Genomic DNA, 13,747 nt, shown 5'->3' on the forward strand with positions numbered 1-13,747 from the left:
GACACAGAATCTGAAACAGGCTACAGGCTCTGAGCTGTCAGCACAGAGCCCGACGTGGGGCTCGAACTCACGGACCCTAAGATCATGACCTGAGCTGAAGTCGGATGCTTAACCGACCGAGCCACCCAGGCGCCCCAGCACCTAGGAGTTTAATTGAGGGTTCCTTTTGGGGAAAGAATAGTTTTCTAAAGAAAAAGTAAAAGGGTCGATGTTTCTGATTTTTAAGTCATAATAATATGAGGTACTGGCTGATATTTAGTTATCCATGTTTACTGAACTGTACAGGAATTACTACATTCTACAGGGCTCAATCAGAGAAGGTCTGGTTTTGGGGAGCTGAGAAGTATTGGTGGCCATTACCATTGTGATACATAAAGGAGGTCCTGAAATATTACTGTGATGGGGGAAGATGTTTTAATAAGTGAAAATGACTGAAAGTGTTATGAAATTAGTTAGAGACAGCATGAAAAGTGCTTACTTATAACGGAAAGAGACAAAGGGTGTTTCAAAAGAATACGATGAGAGGCACATGGGTGGCTCAGTCAGTGAAGCATCAGACTCTTGATTTCGACTCAGGTCGTGACCTCAAAATTGTGGGTTTGAGCCCCACGTCAGGGTCCACACTGACAGTGTGCAGCCTGCTTGGGATCCTCTCTCTCTCTTCCTCACTCTCTGCCCTTTCCCTCTTCGCGCACACACCCACTCTCTCTCTCAAAATAAGTAAATAAATAAAAAGAATATAGACAACAGTTAATGAAAAAATAAAACCATTTTATGATTATATACACAAGAGTTGAGTCACGTTAATCAAACCAGTTATAAGAAGAAACATAATTCTTAATATTTTTATATAATATAAATTTAATATAATATTTAAATATGTTTATATCACGCACATTGAATGAAAAGGATTTATGATTAAATTCAAAAAAAATTTATTTTTGTTTCCCTCTATCCCTTTTAAAAGTGTTGAGTCTGGGTAAATTCACTGTGACTCACTGAATGGAAAGTTTGACAGATTCCATGACATCCCTGTCCACATTTAGGTATCATCATTTTAAATCATAAAAATCCAATCAGGATTCGGTGATTAAAATATATCGTGTATATATATATATATATATATATATATATATATATATATATATACACTTATTAAGCAATGCTTCCATTTTCTTTTGCTTCATTTCACCCAAACAAAGGGCCATAGTTAGCAGCTGCTCACTCTCAGTGAAAGGCGGGTTATTGTCTTTGCTTGGTTTCCTTTCCCCTGTTCCTTCTCCCAGCCTTGTCAACTGCTAGCTAGAGTTTTAGGCCAGAAAAGAGGTAAGAGGAGAAGTGGCTCTTACTTGGCTGGAAGGTTGTGTTTGCAGAGTTTGGAAAGTGGTTAAGGCTGACGATGCAGCTTTGTACATGTACCTTTATTTCACGTGTGCAAGTATTCTGAAATTTAGACAACCTTATCTCTATGTCATAAGTTGGAATAAATGCAAGCCGTTAAACCAAAATCCAACAAATACACATTTATTTACAAGAAGGCAAAAAAACAGTCACACAGTGTGTTGTTGTAAGCTCTCTATTGTAAGGCAGTGTTACAAGCCCACTGGATAAATGTTTGCTCCAAGTTGGGCATGAGTAAGAGTGAAGTTCTAAATGTTTAACAGCCAGCATAGTCTGGGCACCTACTGCTAAGAATGAATATTGAGCTAATCAGAAGATACCCTGCCAGAAGGACTATACTGTAAAGTCTACTGATAATCAGCTCTGGAACCAATTATATTCCAAAAGGAGAAATAGCCATCATTTAGTTGGATCAGGAGTACCTTGTGAAGTGGAAGACACAGAGCTCTAGATGTGGAGTGCTGTTCCTCCGAAAGATAGATGGCTGACTTTTCCAGATCCTTATATCTCATACCTTCAAAGGGAGAGCAATATGCATAAAATTTATGGTCAAGCCCATTATCTTAAATGCAATGTATTTCACCAATGAAAAGTTATTTGAATAACCATATGTTATTAACAAATGGATTGTGGTATGGATTATGCATTAGTGTACTTCAAAAGCAAACTAAGCATCCCACACATGTAGGTGAAAGTAAGTGGACACACACACATATGGACATATACATTCACATGTGTGTGTACATCACACTATGTATACTAATGTGTTCAAAAGAAAATTACTCCATGAATGATAAATTCTACTATATTCTTATCTCACAGATGAGAAAGCTAAAGTGGAGAAAGCTTATGTGTGCATAACTTGCCCAACGTAACATAGCTAGTATGTCGTGGAGCCTGATTTTTTTTTTTTTTAATTTTTTTTAGTGTTTATTTTTGAGAGAGAGAGAGAAAGAGCATGCGTGGGGGAGGGGCAGAGAGAGAGGGAGACAGAGAATCCGAAGCAGGCTCCAGGCTCTGACCTATCAGCACAGAGCCCAACTCGAGGCTTGAAATCACGAACCATGAGATCATGACCTGAGCTGAAGTCGGACGCTTAACCAACTGAGCCACCCAGGCGCCCCAAGCCTGATTTTAAAGTTATGTGTTTCATATGATTCTCGCAGTAATCTTGAAATATGTATTTTATTATTATCCCCATTTTCTCAGATGAGGAAACTTACTCTCCAGAAAGAGAATGTCACTTGTTTTGTTTCTAAAACTGGTTCCTAAATTCCATTATACTTGTTTCATTTCTTTTTTATTTCCCCTCCTGAATTATGTTTCTGATTTAAATAGATTTTTTATTCAGTATAAACAGAGATTTTGTAAAAATAAAACACAACAAATAGCTATAGTGTGGTACCTGAGCTTTCTTGTCAGTTCAGGAGACAGGGTCATCTGTACATCAAAGAAACACTTATGGGAACCTCCCTCGGTACCCAGATGCTGCTAAGCTGATGTCTTGTCTTTTTGTCTCTTGGCCTTACAGATATCTGACTCTTTAGGATTGTATCTACTGCTCTATTCTTATGGTAGCATTGAAGTGTTAAAGCTCCATTTATACACAAAAGGTTTGACAGCAGAATAGAAAAGTTACCCTTGGCCCAAGTTAGTCATCCTCTGAAAATTACTGAGTATATAGTGATCTATTCCCCAAACCCTAAAAAGTATACTTTCATTTCAAATTTTCACCTGCACTAAATACCATTCCCTGAACTATTCTGATAGCATCTACTCTTTAGGTAAGAGATTGAGGCCAAATAAATAATAGACATTAATTACATTAAGAGCCACCTAACTCAACCAGCTGTACAAGTCATTTGAAAATAGGGGCATTTGGTTAACTGGTAGTTTCACTCTCTCTAGACAATGCAAGGATGTTAGAACACTTTAACTTCTGTTTACACCAACCCACTCACACATAAATGGTATTGTTTTCATATACAGTAAAACCTTGGATTAGGTGCATAATTCATTCCAGAAACATGCTTGTAATCCAAAGCACTTGTGTGTCAAAGTGAATTTCCCCATAAGAAATAATGGAAACTCAGATGATTCATTCCACAACCCAAAAAGATTCATATAAAAATGATTATAATACTGTAATTTAATACAAAATAATACAGAAAATATAAAATATAAAGAAAAATAAACAAATTAACCTGCACTTACCTTTGAAAACCTTTGTGGCTGGTACGAGGGAGCCAAGAAGAGGAGGAGGGTTATTGTGTAGGAGGACTTTTGCTATCACTAATCACTGCTATCTACCAGCTCAATGGAATCTTTTTCTTTTCATGAAACTCTAACAAGGAACCTTTCCAATGACACTTGCTTTTGCCTCCTTTTGAGAATTTCACGGAAATGTAGCATTGCATTGATGATCACCCAGACTCCTGTAGCATGGGAGAGAGGGAAAGAGAACAACCATTGGCTCAGTTGTAATCATGGGACATTCAACGACATGTACTACTTGTATTGCAAAACATTGCTCATTTATCAAATTCAAATTTATTAAAAATGTTTGCTCATCTTGAGGTATACTCATAGAACAAGTTATTTGCAACCCAAGATATTAAGGTACTTTAAATCCTTCCATATACATTTTTATTTAAAAAATTAACAAACTGTTTTGATGTATATTATCCAATCAAAAAAGTGCACAAATCATAGATGCACAGTTCAGTGAATTTCCACAAAGTGGAAACATTCTTCTAGCTCACACTGAGTGAAGAATTATAGCAGCATTACAGAAGCCACGTTCTTGCCCCCGCCCATGTGTTATTTCTTCTTTCTCTTCAGAGGAACCACTATTTTAACTTCTAGCTCCACAGATTACTTTTACCTGTTTTTGAACTTTATGTAAATGTTATATTACAGGGTGCACTATTTTATATCTGGTTTCATTTCCTGAACATTGTGCTTATGGAATTTTCCATATTGTTAATTGTACTTGACATTCATTCAATTTCTCTGCTGGACAGTATTATAAATCATGGATATACCACAGGATATTTATATCTTTAAATTATTGACAAACATTGGGTTTGTTTTTAGTTTAAGGCTATAAAGTAGCGCTGCTATGAACATTATTATACAGTGTTTTGGTAAATACATGAATGTATTTATTTATTTTAGTTTTTAACTTTTACCTTAGGACATTTATCAATTGCATGTTATAATGATACCTCATACTTAAAGAAATAAAAGTTAACCTGCCTTTAAGTCTAAACAATACACTACACTATTCTTTTAGGAGACAAAAGGGATTTCCCTCCTTATTAAATTCTTACTTTAAGACATATCAATTTGTACTCCTCACAAGAGGCATGACATTAAAAAAACAAAAAAAGATGAATTTTTTCCTCCTGCTTCCAAAATTCTTATCAGTCACCCCTAGATGATCACCAGCAAAGTTAAAGGTAAAAAATTAACATGCACAGAGGCACCTGAGTGGCTCAGTTGGTCAAGCGTCTGACTCTTGGTTTTGGCTTAGATCATGATCTCAGGATTGTGGGATGGAGCCCCACATCGGGATCCATGCTGAGCGGGAAGCCTGCTTGAGATTCTCTCCACCTCCCTCCCTCCCCACTGCTTGTGCACACTCTCTCTAAAATTAAAAATTTTAAAAATTAAGACATATAATATATCATCACAACAATTCCCTGTTGAATTTTTTTCCAAATGACAGTTTGTGAACTCAAATGACTGTCAGATGATGAGGAATTTAAATTTTAAAGCAACTATGTCATTAATCTGCAACTTAACTTTGTAACTAAAACCTAGTAAAACAATTTTGAGGTGAAACATTCTAATAATTTAAATTTATGATGTGAGAGTATATATAGTATGTAAGTATGCCCACATTATAAATTTGTGATTTCTTTCTTCCTTTCTTTCTCTCCTCTTCCAAGATCAATCAAAAGCAGTAATCCATTTAAAAATCAGGAAATGAGCAAACCTTTTAAAACATTTCAATGTTTCCTTTATACGGTATTAAAATAAATGCCCCATAAAACTGTTGCCTTTGGTAAGAATAAGGTCTGTTTTGAGGACAACATTTATCATTGCCCAAAATCACTCAGAAGATGTAGATGATAAGATATTTTGCTTGGACTATAGTAGATAACTTTGAAAACTGTTCCTCAAATTTATTTTTTTAATTTAAAAACAAATTTTAAATGATTTTATTTATTTTTGAGAGAAAGAGAGACAGAGTACTAGTAAGGGATGAGCAGAGAGAGAAGGAGACACAGAATCCCAAACAGGCTCCAGATTCGAGCTGTGTACAGAGACGGATGAGGGGCTCAAACTCACAAACTGTGAGATTGTGACCTGAGCCGAAGTCGGCCGCTCAACCAACTGAGCCACCCAGGCACCACAAATGTTCCTCAAATTTTAAAAAGGCAAAGTAAAGGTTTCTCCACTTGCTAAATTATTGGACATTTTTTTTTTGCATAAGAATGTTATTCAAGTTTCCTAAAATGAGAACTTTGAGTTTACATTAAACATCTCTAAAGTGTGTACTTTTTTTTTTAGCAATACTGTCATGAGATGCATTTATGAAATTATCCAGGTTTAGATTAAATGAGAAACTTGAAAAAACCTTGAACATTATTAATCCTTTCCCACATGAAAAGTACAGATATTAGAATATTCATTAAGTAAAATGAAAATATTACCTGGTGTCTAAGGCACACCATTAATTATACCATCTACAGTGGGATTTATTTGATGAACTGCATCAAGCACTCAGAGAACATTTGCTACAACTCAGGGAGAAAGAAGCAAATATTCACATTATATGTTAGCCTATCGTCAAGAAAGCTATTTCAACTAGAATATGTCAATCCTTAGAATTACTGATGTAGAGTTTCTGTATACGGTCTTTTTTAGACATACAGCGCTTAATGCTTTAGAGGGTTAGGTAAACTCAGTTCTCTTTTGTTCAATAATGCCTCGTTTACACCACACAAAGCGTAATCTCCGTTTCCACTATGCAATGCCTGCCTTACATTAAGTCATACTTCGTTAGTACCACATAAAATAATTACATTATAAAAGGCCTCTAGATCACTAGTTTCAAAAATAATAGCCGGTATTATTAGCAAGCCAGTTTTCAGAGCAAGGGAACCTTCTCCAATAATTCTGAGGTCAATAAATTTAATTTTCTAAGTATTCTCCACAAAAGCACAGCAGATAAGTCCAAAACTTTGTTGAAAAATGCCCAAACATGTGTTCCCTCACTGGGCAATTTCATCAACTCTAACCATAATTGGACCATGGGGAGAAGAAGCACCCTGCAGTCCACAGAAGTCTAGATCAGGACTGAGAAAAAATATTCTTTCACTGGTGACAGCAGACAAAGGCTCACGATTTCTGCTCCATGGTGGTCTATCGCATTTTGTTCACATGTGCTGCGATAAAAATGTAAATGTGACATCATACCAGAAGTGCCAAAGCTCCATTCATTTTGAGATGGTCCTAGAAAAGGATTCATGTGAAGTTATTTTTATTGGTTATGTAAATCAGGGGTAATTCCTTTGTCATTTGGCTGTACACAGGTTCACCTTTAACATGTACTGACAAATATTTTTCCATAAACAGTATTCTATCTTTTTATTTGCTAAATCTTTCAACCCTCTCCATAATAATTATACTAATTTAAACTCTCACATCAGAATATGAAAGTTCAAGTTGTGCACTGTTTTCATCAAGGTTTGGCTTTGTTCATATTTTTTATTTTAGTCTAATTGGATTTTATTGTTTAAGTGGTATTGCATCCTGGTTTTAATTTGTACCTCCCGACTGACTAATGAGGTTGAGCATCTTCATATGTTTATTGGTCACCTGAAAGGGCTTGTTCAAATTCTTTGCCTGTAGGTTGTTTGCTTTTATATTGCTGACTTTTATGGGTACTTTAAATATTTTGTATACCACATTTATTGGGTAGATGTATTCAAATATCTTCTCTCATTCTTTGAACTGCAATTTCACGCCATCAAGACTTTTTTTTTGATGAACAGAATGTAGTCCTATTTATCATTGGTTTTCCCTCTCTAGTTAGCACTTTTTGTGTTATGTTTAAAAAATCTTTGCCCTACCCAAGACTACTGAAGATATTCTCCATGTTTTCTTTTGCAGACTTCATATTTTTATCTTTCACATACAGATCTATAATTCATCTTGAAATGATTATTGTATGTGGTGTGAAGGTGGGGGTCAAGATACAATTTTTGACACAGTCGTACAGCACCATGAAAAAAATAAAACCTCAAAACATCCTTCCCTCACTGCACTGGAGTGTTATCTTTTTCATATATCAGGTGACTATACATGCATGGGTTTGCTTCTGTCCCATTGGTCTATTTGTTTATCCTTATGCCCATGCTTTGTTGCCTTAATTATCATTGCTTTTTCATAAGTCCTAATATTTAATAGTTTAAGTCCTCCATTTCCTTCACTTTCTGTTTTCAATATTGCCTTGGCTATTCTTGGTCCTTTGGATTTCCATATAAATTTTAGAAATAGATGGTCAATTTCCACAAAAATTTAATTATCTGTTGATGCAATTACATCTGGATTATATTCCCTTTTAATATTTCATTTAAAAATATTCCATTATTAAAGTCCTTTAGGAAGTTAACCTAAAGAGATCTCAGCATAATAATTTTAGCAAGTTATGTTCACAGTCTTCAAACTAAGGTAGATGGACCTTGCAGAGGGTGGGGCTTGAAGACTTTCCAAGTGGCATGTAAGCATGGAATATTTTAAGTGAATCTATTTCCAAATTCTTAAATCCACGTTTTTGTTCCTAACATTGATCTGCCTGAGAACACCCCTGTGATTTTTTCCCCCAATATCTTCTTTCATAATTCCCCCTGTTACCACTTTTCAAAGAAAGTCATACCTTTCATCCAGCCTACTGTTATCATTCATCACCAGTTGTGAAATCTTCCAGAATGCCAAACAAAGGAACATTTCAAAATATCGATTCTGGCAAAGCCTTCTTTAATGCAGCCACCATGAACCAGCAATAAATCATTACATCTTTCCTTGCCTTGCTGCTAATTTTGGTAAAGTTAAAGCCAATTAGAAAGTTACTTTAACCCATATGAGTATGTTCTGAATTCAAGATATATTGTGGTTTGGCGTGGTGGCAATGATGACATTTTGGTTTAACAAGGTCTTTCCTCCTATCTTTCAACTATTGTCAAAGCATTGTTGCTTAAAGTTTCGGGAGAGCAAAGCAAAGAACAATAGTAAGAAATATTGAAGATGGCAGCATTTTATTTCATCCAGTTCACAAGCCCTGACATATCTCTCTGCCTTATTCAACTTTGGATTTTGGAAATGGAATATTTAAGATTGATGAAAGGCATTTTCAGCCTCCTGATAAAAAAGAAAGTAAAGATTATCATTCATTTGTGTCTATTGTATGAAATTATACTTTGTATGATTTCAAGGTAGAGGAAGTTAAGTTCCATGTTTATTTCTGATAGACCAATAGATTGTTTAATTTTTTGTGCTATTTGCTTAGATGCATAAGAAACACGTTTTCCTTTACATGTGACCAGATTCCTGGATAATGCACAGCCATATGTATTATTTCATTGGTGTGAAACTCCTGCTTGTTGTTACTGATAAGCTGTTTCTCTTTTTTTATCTTTGATTGTCTTGACTATCTCTGATGGTATATACTGCTACCATGAATTTACTAGATTTAGAGGAACCTAATTTTAGTTTATTGTGTAGTCTACTGTATAAATAGTGCATTTAAAAGACAATATAATAATTAATATACCTGTTGTACCTTCCATTTTACTTTTGGTCCAATACCTTGTTTTATTTTTGATGCCAATTTCCACAAATTAGATTTAAAAAAAAAACTGCTCTCTTAATAGCAGAACTTATTAAATGCAGGTCCAGGGCAAAATATTCCCACTATTGCAATCTAGGACAATCTAGGGCATGGTGCCCTGAACTCTAGAGAACTCACTGCATGTAGTTAGAATTCATTTATCCCTTTCAGATTTGATATGTCATTCTAATTCCATCAGATATATTAAAAATGTGATATAACAATTTTAAAAGGCAATGTTAATAATATGACAGACATTACATCTTTAAATTAATAACAAAAAATTTTTGATGTCACCTTAAATTTTCTGGGAATAAGTAAAGAAAAAATTTCAAGACCCCTGGTCTTTAGTTAATGGTAGCCCATTTGTACTATGTAGACATAATAAACTGTTTGTGTGAGGAATAAATTCAGCCCACAAAGGTCATCTTTTTCTAGCCCAAGGTTGGAATAAATGTTAACATTTACTTTCTTACAAATACTAACTCAAAAATGTTTTAAGATTCCAGGCTTCTATAATTAAGATAATTCTGTAGCCAACAGGACCAGTTTAATAATTTTAATTAAAAAAAGGCTTGCATCTTCTGATTCATCAATGTTAAATGTAAAAAAGGTTCTATTTTGTTCTATTTGAGTTTGTTTTTTTCTAAACTTAAATAGGTTTACTGATCAAATAGGCTACCTTTACTCTTACATAATGTTTGCCATTATCAAAAACTAAATTTTATTATCTTAATTGAATCATGATTGTGGTAAGCCTTGTTTCAAGACTAATCATGTTTTGTGGTATGTCAGCTTGAAGATAATTTCCAAGATCTTTAGGAAACTTAAAAACTTGGACTAATACTAATATTGACATTTCAGAGAATAGATTCTGAGGACAGGCTTCTGAACAGACATCATTTAGACAACTTTCAGACCTTATCAGTGGACTGCATCAGGATATCTGAGGAAACTCCTAAGTTTTAGTTGAGAAGTGGCCCAATGTGACTACTAACCCAAGCTCCAGCAGGAAATGGTTAACAACTGAATGAACTGATGAAGGAGAATTTATTGTGGTTATCTGTTGGGAATATTTTTTATTTTGTTTTTACACTCTATTTTTCTGGATCTATAAGGAGGCTATTCCTTACACTATCTAAACAACAATTTTATATATCCTACTTTTGTAAATGAAAGTGAAACATTTAAAAATAATATCTGATTCCTGTGGCCCTTCCCCACACCCCCACCCCACCCCCAGAATTGAACAACTCTTACTAAATTTCTGTATTTTTCATGGCGAGGTTATCTTGTGGTGATTATCTCATAAGAAGCTGTCCTCCTTCTTACCAAGTTATATAATTGGTTACTTTATGCAACCAAAATTTTACCCTGGGGCTTCTTACTTGAGAATGGTAGTTATTAAATCAGTTGTGATAAGCCATTTCAGGTAACAAATACTGATCCACCTGTGGGCCAAAACCTACAAAGTCCTCCCAGGAAAACTGGTCTGATATAGGTGGTAAGGAAGTTAAGGAAACTTAATAAGTCTTTGAGAGTCTTTGAGAAAGGAAGAAGTCATCCCAGTTTTTAGGTACATGGTGAAAGCTAGCAAAGAGTTTTCTGGACTTGGATTCCTAGCCTCAGGATAACAAATATCAGAGGCTTCTTAAACACATGGAAACTTCAGACTATTATCTCTCTTCCAGGTTGCATGTCGCTCTTATCCTTCTCTCTCTTTTCTACTTTCATCTACGCTCACCACAACCAAAATATCTGAAATTATACAGTAAACACATGACCTATATGCAGACACTTTTAGTTATTGTGATAATGACTTCTCTTTGTAGTTCATGAAAGTAGTTCATGAATTCCCAGTCAAGACAGACTCTCCAGGTTTTCGTTTGCTGGGTCTCACAAAAGTCAGATCCTTCTACAGTACTGTTTCCCAATATAGTGTCACTTTAGGTTGACTAGCAATACTCTTTCCTGGACATGGCTTTACCAAGCCTTTCTCTGCATTCTGCTCTCTAGGCATTTTCCCATTTTTGACATTGCTTCCCCTTTTCAAGACTTTCTTGTAACCTTGTTTCTGTGCTCACATAACTTCTCATGATGTCTGAGACCTTACCCCATTAACTATTTTTTCTTTTTTTCTGAAATCTTCAAGAGAACAGATGCACTGAATAATGAGAGGAAGGTGGAAGCCAATTACAGTAGGTAAGGATGGAGTTACTGGTGAGAAAATTAAGCCAGTGAGATAAGACAAGACTTTTGAGAATTTTTACCACTAATGGTACAGTGTTTAAAAAGATAACAATTTTATGAGTTTTTAAAAAAAAATACATTTATTTATTTTTGAAAGAGAGAGAGAGACAGCATAAGCAGGGGAGGGGCAGAGAGAGGGAGACACAGAATCCGAAGCAGTTTCCAGGCTCCAAGCTGTCAGCACAGAGCCCGACGTGGGGCCTGAACTCACCAATGGCAAGATCATCACCTGAGCCAAACACCTTTAACTGACTGCGCCACCCAGGGCCCAGCAAGTTTTTAAGATTAGGGGAGACAGAGGTCATGGATCAGGCTTGGAAATCAATGGAGAAATAGTGCTACGACTTTTTAAAGATGAAGGCAGAAATATAGTAAGTCCAGAGCACTGAAGGAAACAGTGGCTTTGAATTAAGAAGAAAGAAAGGATGAACTTCATAGAAGCTTTGAGGTAGTAAAGAGAGAAGTGGTAATGATATTTGAATTTAAAGAAGAAAGCAGAAGATAGGAGGTAGTATTCATCTCAGGTATCTAAGAGGCCCCGTTATCCACTCAAAGGCTGTGACATACTGTATGGATTTGTTCACGAACTAGAGAATTTACAAATCACAATTCTGAGAACTAAAATGTCACCTATGCCCACATCAGACATCCTCATTCTAACCCTTTCCAGTTTTGCCCTTACTAGTGTGTCTTAAAAATTCATTTCTTCCCTCATAAAAGAAATGGATTATAGATACTGGTGCTGGTTTACATTCACCTTTATCTTAAAAACTTCTATTTAGTTTAGCCACATTCAATATTTGTAAAGACTATTACTGTACCATCCATGTATTCAGTGGAAGAGAGAACACTGCATTGAGTACTGTCTTCATCCTGAAAATTTTCCACTGAAAGCTTTCCTTTCACTATTGTCTCTTTGATCTTAAGTGCACTTTCCAAGCATTCATAAGACTGATTCACGTCATTTCCCATTTTTAAAGAATTAACTCAATTAGATTTTATATTTCCCACTCATTTAGAATTTCTGCTTCTTTTGCTTTTGTGTCCTTCAACATTGAAACAGGAAATACATCAATTAATCAATAGACTTGAGAGTGTCTTTGACCCTAAAGGTACAATAGAAAGATATATTTTATGAACAATGTTGATGCCTCTTCTTAAGAATTTGGCCAAATGATACACTGATTTCTGCACCCTCAATTCTCATGCCCTCAGAGTCTTTTGCTTTATCATCTCCTTTCTATTTCTGTATCTCCCTTTCTACTTCAGAATTTCTCTTTATCAGCATTTATGTCAATATTCTCTTTGCTGAATATAGACTATGGAGAAGATACTCTGATAGACTTTGGAGAAACAAATTTTTAAAAAGTGTTGGGACACCAAGGGAGTTTCCTCTTCACGGGGAAATATATATCTATAATATTCACAAACACAGGCACATATTACATTGAAACATATGAGACTGCCACTTTTGTAGGTCCAAATTGTTCGAATATTGGCAGTTTCATGTCATTTAGTATCATAACATGTTCTTATAGCATTGCTGTAAGTATTATGAAAAATGGCAGCTGTTGGGTCTTAGGCAGTGAAGAGACTGGGAAAGGAAATGCTAATATTGGATGAGCAGAAAAGAATATTACATACAAAGGGAAAACCTTTCAGACTTGAAGGTATCAAGTAATTTGACATATTCTAGGAAGTAGAATTTGTAGAGAGATCTTAAGTAGCTAGACTATCTATCTGGGTTCAAATTCCACTCTGCCACTTACTTGCTGTAAGACTATAGACTATTAACTTCTCTTTCAGCTACATTGCCGATAACAGTAGGACCAACTTCCTCTGTTTGTTGGAGAATTAAATGAGTTAAATGGATAAGGCCCTCAGAATGGTGTCCAGCAAAACGGTGTCATCACCAGCTGTTCTTGGTGAAGGATAAAGATTGAAGATTTCTAAACTTCTTGACTTGCATTCATGAATAAGTTCTGTCCCTCCCCTTTTTAGACTTTCCTCTCAGGAAGGGTTTGATGGCATCATCTCCTGACTCACCTCTCCACAACTTTGCTCAATTTTCTCTTTCCAGTGCTTCAGTTCCCCTCTAAGCATATCAAAACTCTCTTCTTCAGGGAGGAGGCCTCTTACTGAATTCAGCTGGATGTGAGCTGATGCAGCATTTTCAAATCTGAATGCTTGCCAGTG

At 35.5% G+C, this 13,747-nt stretch overlaps 1 pseudogene; it reads right to left on the reverse strand.

Annotated features, from left to right (window-relative positions):
- Positions 1-6,347: 6,347 nt before the first annotated feature.
- LOC123596376 overlaps positions 6,348-13,747 on the reverse strand; it is a 59,451-nt pseudogene continuing 52,051 nt past the window's right edge.

The sequence above is a fragment of the Leopardus geoffroyi genome, chromosome B1 (assembly GCF_018350155.1).
Source record: "Leopardus geoffroyi isolate Oge1 chromosome B1, O.geoffroyi_Oge1_pat1.0, whole genome shotgun sequence".
NCBI classification, from domain to species: domain Eukaryota; kingdom Metazoa; phylum Chordata; class Mammalia; order Carnivora; family Felidae; genus Leopardus; species Leopardus geoffroyi.